Below are 8,497 nucleotides of genomic sequence, written 5' to 3'. Positions count from 1 at the left end.
AGATCTGTTTCATTCGCCAACAGGCTCTACCCAATGGAGTGAGTTTCAATTTAAAAACTCATCAGATTTCAAATTAATTTGATTTTTCAGACCAACCAGATCTCAGATCACTTCTTACACAAAGAGAAACTGGCCTGGCTTGATTTCATTTGCAGGCCTTCCTACAAGGACAAAATAATCATTTATTCATAACTATCAAGATGTCAAAATATATTTCTACAGATCAGTGCATCACATGTTTTTCTGTTTGCCTGTTTGCCTTGTAAGTTTTCACCTCCTCTGCCTCAGGCAAAAGTTTCCATTTGGGGAATTTTTATTTATTTAATTTCTTGCCAATTAACATAAGCTTCTAAGCACTGATACAGGGATGAGAAAAAAAGAAAACATAAGCAATTACACAAACACTTAAGTAAACACATTTCGTTATCCCTCCCCCTTAAGCCAAACACAACAGTCTTGACGTCCCTGTTTTTACCCTGGGTTACACTCAGTCCACCCCACGTGCTTGCTTCTCTTTTTTAAACATATCTCTCTTTCTTAAACATATCTGAGCAAGGACACCTCATGCTCCCTTGGTGGGCTGATGTTTTGGCATGCAATGGGGTGTTGCATGGGTGTCAGAGCTGCTGGTGACAGGCACGTGGCACTTCATGGTCAGCTCCTCCACAGGCCACCTCTGCAGTCCCTGGCGTGCACTAACTGGGTGCTTACACATCAATGCAGTAAGTCCTACAACTTATATTTACTCCGCCTAAGTAGCAAAGATAAGGACACCCATCTCCCCAAATAATGGCAGTAACACAAAGAGATTTGGTAGATCAGCCTACTGCTGAGAATAATAAATTCTGCATCTTCCCACCAAATGATAACAAATGTCTGAAGGGAATCAGCTGACAAATCCTCTTGCTCAACACCACTCGTCCCTAAGCTGCATGAAAAAAAAAAAACTCCTTTCATGGCAGGAAATCCTCAGGCCAGTTTGTCACCAGGATTCAGAAAGATTTAAATAACAGAACTGCTAACAGTAGATTTTGACTGGTGAATGATACAGCCAGAAAAGCTGGTCAGCGAGCCTTTCTGTGGGCTGACAGGTACAAATCTTACTTTAAGGCTATGGGGAAAATGTGGGTTCTAATGTTTTTCAGAATAAAGATGCAGGCTCCTCCAAAGAGGATGACTCGAGAACTCTTTTTAGGAGTTCTACATGAAAACAATTTCTTATGATTTAGGGAAAGGTCGAACTCCTGCCACAGCTCCAAGTATTTTATTTCTAAAACAGGCTACATGAAAATTCCCTAGGTCAGACCGACCAGTTTTCAGCATGCAGTTTTAGCCTTTGAACTGAAAGATCCTTATTTAAGTCTCTTTTTTAATGCTACTATGCATATTTTGGAACGTCCTTTGTGGGACACTACCAGTTCCTCTGGTCCCGTATTTTCACACTCCCTGTCTCATGGGCATGTTTTCCTGATAGTGCAAGACATCACGTAAGGGACCAAGAACACGGCAGGGTGTTGCTCAGGTTGTCCCACCCCTATGCTTCAGTTCCAATAAAATTAAAACCATACTTCCTTCCTTTGTAAAGTGTTTTCAGATCTATTGATTAAATCTCCTGTGTGTAAACCAGGTGTCATACTGTTTTCAGTATTCTACTGCTGCTCCCTTGTGTGGAGAAGAGCTCATGGTTTGTTATTAATAGAGCAGGAAGTGGGGATTAAACTTTGCTCTCTAATTACAAACAAAAGCTACAAGAGCTCTGTAACTTCTGGGTAAACCTAGGAATGAACAACTGTTTCTAAGGAAAGTGAATCCCAGAAGTAGAAACCCAGATTGATGTCTCACAGGGAGCTGAATTAAAACAAGGGCAGGCTTGGCAGCCTGCCTCCTCTTCACCTTGTGAATATTCTCCAAGGGGCGGATCTGGAACATAACTGTTTTGACACAGGGTTTCCTGTTGCAAATGCTCTGTGCAGGCTCCACATCAAGCAGCTGGGATTTTTTTTTTTTTTTTTTATATGTGCCTAAGCCACATTTTCAAGTGGTGTAAATTGCCATAGCACCATGAGAGTCTTGTGGATCAAAAGAAATCCAGCTGTCAGTTTTTATTAGCTGAAGATTCAACCCAGCCTAAAAATCACCCACAGCAAAGACTATTTCTGAGGCTAAGAAGGTAGTTTCACATATGAAGAGAATGGAAGGCAGCCATCTTTTCAAAGCCCAGGTTACCTCTGTAGTTGCAGAGAAAGCTTTGCAGAGGTAGCCGTTGTGTCCACCAGTTGCCTCCATTAAGTCACACGGAAAAAGTTTTGAGAGTTGTGTAAACCAGAGCTCTGCATGTTTAGTGGCCCTCTGATTTGCTTCAAACTCCTCGTGCGTATTTGGCATTCACTCTCCAGGAATAGCCCAGTGAGATTCGTCCTGGCACAAGAGTTCCTAGAGACTAGGATTGATGTCTTTAGGATATCAATTACCCTGTTGTGCAGCATCAGGCTACTACGATGCATGTGGGAGTCCTGATCCACCTGTGGGCTACTGGACTATCATAAACCAAAGATGATATTACAGCAACAGCCAAATAGATTATTTATTTATGTATCAGCACAGTACAGAAGGTCATGAGCTACCACTGGCCATGCCAGTCCATCCACATAGCACAGCGATTGCCCCCCGCAGCCACGCCAGACCCAGACCTGAAAGCAGCAGAGCTCTGTTAGCACAAAGCTGCATTCTAGCTAATAATCCCTGCTTAACTGCAAAAATGTAGCACTATGCTAACACAGCCCTGCTGCTTCCAGTTTTGGAGCTGGTTTGGTCGGCATTAACTGAGGACTGGCTGCCCCACACTCTATTGTGTGATGTGGACATGCCCTTAGAGTTATACAGCTGGGTATTTGTTCTGGAAATGCTCGTATGCTCACCCACTCGACAGAGAAACAATGCAATGTGATTTTTTTTTTCTAAGTGGCCATAATTAACAAAGCACAACCCATATAATCATACAGCACTGCTCAACATCATTGGAGAAATGCACAAAAAAAAGAATTACCTCCCCACTGCTTTTGAATAGCACAAAAAAGTAAATAAACTTACCACAAGAATTCAGTGAGCAAAATAAAGCCTAAATTCATCAGCAGTATCATCTCCCTGCCTTTAAAGTTCAAGCAGTGTTTAATAAGTGCTCTATGGTAGAGCAGCCTTTATAATTGCTGCACACTTACTGTGCTGTGAATTGGAGATGTGACAGACACAGTGTTCTGTAAACATCTCAGCTCACCAGAGCATGTTCATTTATTATAACATCAGCAGTGGCAGTAGTTATGCCACTGCAGTGCATGCCCAGAAATCCAGGCCTAAGAAAGAGCTATCACATAAAAATAAACAGGACTCTCTTGTCCAGTTATTTAGCAGGGTGTAAAAGCAATTAAAGAGATACTGAGGAAACCAGTCATGGAAAATTTAGGTCATACTATTTAAATTCAGTTTTATGGTTATATTCCTTCTTTAGTATTTTTCCCTCCCTGTGCTTTACTGTTGTTTCTAATGGTGATGGCAGCTACATAAGCACCAAGATCTCCGAGTGCTCTTGTGACTATCAATGCCCAATTTACCTTTCAATGTTCCAGTAAATGCAGATGCCCCAATGAAGATTTCATCACTACCTGTAAAGTAAGGAGCAGGAAATAAAATGAACTACAAGGAGCCACTTGGCCTAGGTCCATTATGTGGGTTTTATGAAGTCCAAAAATTTTAAAAACAAACCAGAAATTTAGTACCAGAATATTTAAAGCAAATGTACAGAAAAAAACAAACCAAACCAAACCAAACTCTTGCCACTGTACACCTGTTTTTCTATTACTAGTACTTCTGTATGCATGAGATTTTTCATTTGATTTGAGTGAATCAGTTTGTTGAATAACTCTTTTGCCTTGAAATTCTATCCTCTTTTAAGGAAGATCCTTTAAGCTCGATTCTCAGAAGCAGGGAAAAGGAGCTTGAACATTATCTAGTGCTATAGCGGTTGTTCCCAGATCACCGGTGGTTTACAAGGCCATGATAAAAGACCTGCAGTTGCCCTGCAGAACCACCCTGTCTTTTTCAAATTTTCAACTGAATATTCTGGGCAGGTGCATGGCAATCTGCAGTCATTTCTTTATGGCTCACAGCACTCTATAGCCCCACAAGTCTGGGAATCAGTAATCTAGGCCAGGTTAGGTTTTAAAGGAAGGAGAACTGCAAGTTATTTTTGTATTCTACTAAGCCAGTTAATAGACAATAAGTGATTATTCTCAATTCTTCATTTGTACCTCGTTTCTTTAACATCCTCTCTACATAGTCTCTGGAGGCAGTTATGTGGCACTGAAAATTCAGTTTTATATTGTGCCATTTCTGAGTGACAGAAGGGCTGTGTGGAGGGGTATGCTTTAAACTAGACTTTAGGGCCAACATTTTCCACTGCTGAAGTCCCAAACTATGTGCTTTAGCTGCCCCCACTCAGGCATCCAAATAAGTGTCCGGGGATTTAATGAAAGAGGACGGCTGTTCACCAGGTCTATGGACATGTAGTTGATCTAGGCTATATGGACATCAGCATTGAATTCGGCAAAATATCAGCACAGAAACGACAGAAAACAAGTCCTGGTATAAGGATTTTTCTGTAGAGAGAAAACTATTTAAAAGATAAATGATAACAGCATGGAGCGAAAAGAATTGGACTGATATGGGCCAAATGCTAGAATTTCTGAAGAAACAGACTTGGAACCAATATTGTTAAATACTTTTATGAATGACCCTGGCACAAACTGTCAGAACACATGAGTAAAACTTGCTGATGATGTAAAGCTGGGAGGCACCATCAATAGACAGGAGGATCAGAGTGCTCTACAGGAAAAATGACATTCCTCTGGAGAATTGAATCATAGTAATAGGATGCAGGAGCAAACGCCTAGGGATCGAGAACAAGAATCTCTCCTCTAATCAGTCAGAAGCAACACAGGAAGAGAAAGGCCGAAGTATATTATAGTAGCATTTATGGATATCAATGTGTTGCAGGCATGAAACAGGAAATGTGATCTGAGGATGTGTTGAGCAAAATAATTACAGCAAAGGCTGGGAGTATGAGTGGCACTGCACACAGCTGCCTGAGACCTTCCCCTGAGTACAGCGCACAGCCTGGCCACCCATATGCAATATTGGGCAGGTGCAGACAGAGGAATTACTGAGGGTAGGAAAGCTGTCAGATTGGGGGCTGAAGCTGTGATTATATTTTTATATCTCTGACCTCCAAAGATCCCAGGGCAGGCTACAAAACTGTTTTTCTGTCCACACAGCATAGCACATTGCACACAGAAATATTAGCACAGATGTGGTTGGATGCTTGGTGGTAGGGCTACACATGCAGTTCCTGTGTCCCCGACAGAGCCTCTGTCTTCTTGTTCTTAACCCCCGGGCTGCTTCTCCCCATCGTGCTGACAGACATTTCTGCACTCACCTGGGAACAGAGTCAGAAAACTGATCCACCCAAAGAACAATGCGGCAACAATAAAAAGGTCATTTTTCAAGATCAAGTCTCTAGACAGTCAAATAAGTCTGGACTTCTTTGAAATCTGAGATTTGCTCAGTCAATGGTGACTTGGGAATCCTAGAGAAATTGCATTTTCATTGTAGAGGCAGGCCTTCACAAAGGTTCCCTATTTGGGCTTGTGGAAAGTATACTGAGAAGAGGTAAATTTACTTGCTACACACCCATTAGAGCCTGTGAAGAAAAAATGGTTAGCTAAGGAAGGACATTGAGCAGGAGTTACTGAAGAAAGGGCCCATGTATTCCCGGTAGTGGGGGAATTAGAAGCTGGTTTCCATCCATGGGACCAGATGAAGTTCTGGAAGAGCCTTCCAGTGGAGAGCAAACACTTTAACTGGTTTTAAGAGGAGGTTTGCCTTTAGGGACTGTACAAGACAGCTTTGCAATAGTTGGAGGTGTCCAGGGAGATCCCTTCCAGTGACCTGGCACATACCAAGCCAAAAGTTAAGAACCCTCCTCCAGCAATCTGTCACAGAATACAGTAAAATGTGTGGCAAAGCACACCACATTTCTCTACACAAATAAAAAATCTTGGCCATTTCTCTCTACTTTGTACCTTTGCAATACAGTGTGAATTTTGCCACTATCGTTTATCAGCACTTTTCACTCACATATCTCAAGGCAGATCAATGACACCATGTGCAAGGAGAACAAGGCTTGAGAGACTTTCTTCTTGGAAGGAACGAGTCCTAAAGTAAGTAGGAGAAGGGCATATCCTAATCTTTTATGCTGAACTGTTGCACTGCATTCATCCCCATAGCATTCTTCAGTATTGAAGTTTTCCATCCTGGGCAGATTGACAGCAAGGGTTTTAAATACACAGAAAAGAGGAGCTGGTCACCGTGGCTAAAAAGAAATGGCTGTAATAAGAATGACTGATCCTAAACAGAGAAAAACTCAAAATGATAGATGAGGAATAAACCAGGATTTTCTTCTGCACCTCCCTGAAGCTGCAGCATAAAGCTGGGATGATGCAGAGGTTTCCTTTAGAGCGTGCCTATCCAAGAAGCATGGCCATGGCCTGGGTACATGTCACAAGTGCTGGGGCCCCAATGAATTCCCACTGTCCGCAAACCTGCAATGACACCTACTGGTAACCAATCAAAGATGTTCCTGCTTACAGACAGCGTGAGCCTGCTTGCTTCCAAACTTAAATGAGATTTATTTTTATATCCCAGCTTTCCATCATCATGGTTCCCCGCAGTGGTTTTGTACACCCCAGTGCAGGAAGCTGGGCTCTGTTTAGCCTGGCTTATTTGCAAACCACTCGTTTACAATTTCCGTCTTCTGAGCTGAATAACCCACGCTGGAATACGGCAGTGTGTGTGCCTAATGTGTGTGGGCACGGCGGCCCCATTACTACTGTCACCTTGGGCCAGGTCAGTCAGGTGTGTATGGCATTGCCCCTTCACAGACCACTCCTATACTTCCACACTGCCAGATCTGCTATTCTGCAGGACAGGAGTTGCCCATAAACTGCAGTCCTCGGCACCCAGCACCTAATTAATGGCTCCCTGAAGGCCTTGGCAAGTGACCCTCTTTATCTGCAGTCGTCGGCGATAACATTTGGAAGATTACCCATGAACTGGTCAAATGAAGCAAACAACACGTCAAATAAAATAGTCCCACTGCAGACAGCAAGGGAAACCAACAGTATTTGATAAAATTATTGTTTTAAAACCTAACAGTGGAAAGTTTCAGAGCCAGTGATAGTACGTTTCCTTCAAAAACCTTTGTTTCCCCACCTTAAAATGAAGACTTTGACAAAATATATCCACCAGATCTGCAGAGGACTGACGATACGCTGAGTACTTCACAAACCAAAGGAAGGCAGGAGATGTGACCAAACTGTGAAAAATCTCAATCCTCAGCTCAGAGTTAACATTAGGCTTTCTAATTTTGAAGAAATAACATGGAAAGAAAGGAAGGAGTGGGGAGGGAGGAACTGTGTATATTCTGAAAACTAGACAGGTTTTGATATGTATTCTGTCAGTCTGCTGGAACACCGCAGAATGATTAACACTTGTGCCATAAATTACAGGAAAAATACAAGCAAAGTCATTAGACTCAGGAATCCCACATGAGATTTTCTTACTGAATTCCTCAGATTTGTCCCAAATTTTAAATTGTCTCCTTTGTCTTTTTCTAACATATTTCTGGGTGACACTACAGCCATGCATAAATAATGAAAAATCCCTAAATTATTTCTCAGACTGCAATAGTTGATTGAAACTACGCATTTGCATTAACGAAGATCCACAGCGAGAATGTTCTGTATTTGTAAATATATGAAGAGTTGGACAGACAGATTATCTGTTGGCATCCCTGAAGAGTACACAGCCTAGATTAATCTCATTATGTCTACAGAGTAGACACTAATATCTGAGGGCTAGTTTTCCAAATTCTCTCTACAGCTAAGAGAAACGAGTACTTGGAGGGCACACTTTGTCTCATCCTACACATCTGGAAATACCTCTGCCAGGGTGAGATGAATTATGCCTCAGAGAAGAACCTATTTTTCCCTTATATGGAGACATCATATATATCAACTTTATACAATACATATAAAAGCCTTGTATGAAAGATCCTATAAGGAGAGTCTGGACAACTATCTGGTGTGGCAAATCCCTGGCAAATATCTAGTGTGGAAAGGTGATCTCTCTCACTTCATGTTAAGAGAGACACCTTCTTGCAACAGCTTTTGCTGTACGTAGCATGAACTTCTACTGCAAAGGCATAATGAGAGGCCTTGTTAATTCCTTTTATGAAGGGATTGCTATTTTTTTATTAAATTTTCAACTGAAGTAGGTATTGCATTGTGATATCTTATGATCACATTAGCTCATATATTTTAAGGCTTACCTTTACTTCTTTGAGTAACAGAAATGTGACAAATAACACCCGTAACAACGGATGACC

The sequence above is a fragment of the Tyto alba genome, unplaced genomic scaffold (assembly GCF_018691265.1).
Source record: "Tyto alba isolate M040663 unplaced genomic scaffold, T.alba_DEE_v4.0 Super-Scaffold_5, whole genome shotgun sequence".
NCBI lineage: Eukaryota > Metazoa > Chordata > Aves > Strigiformes > Tytonidae > Tyto > Tyto alba.
Note: the sequence above shows the minus strand (reverse complement) of the source record.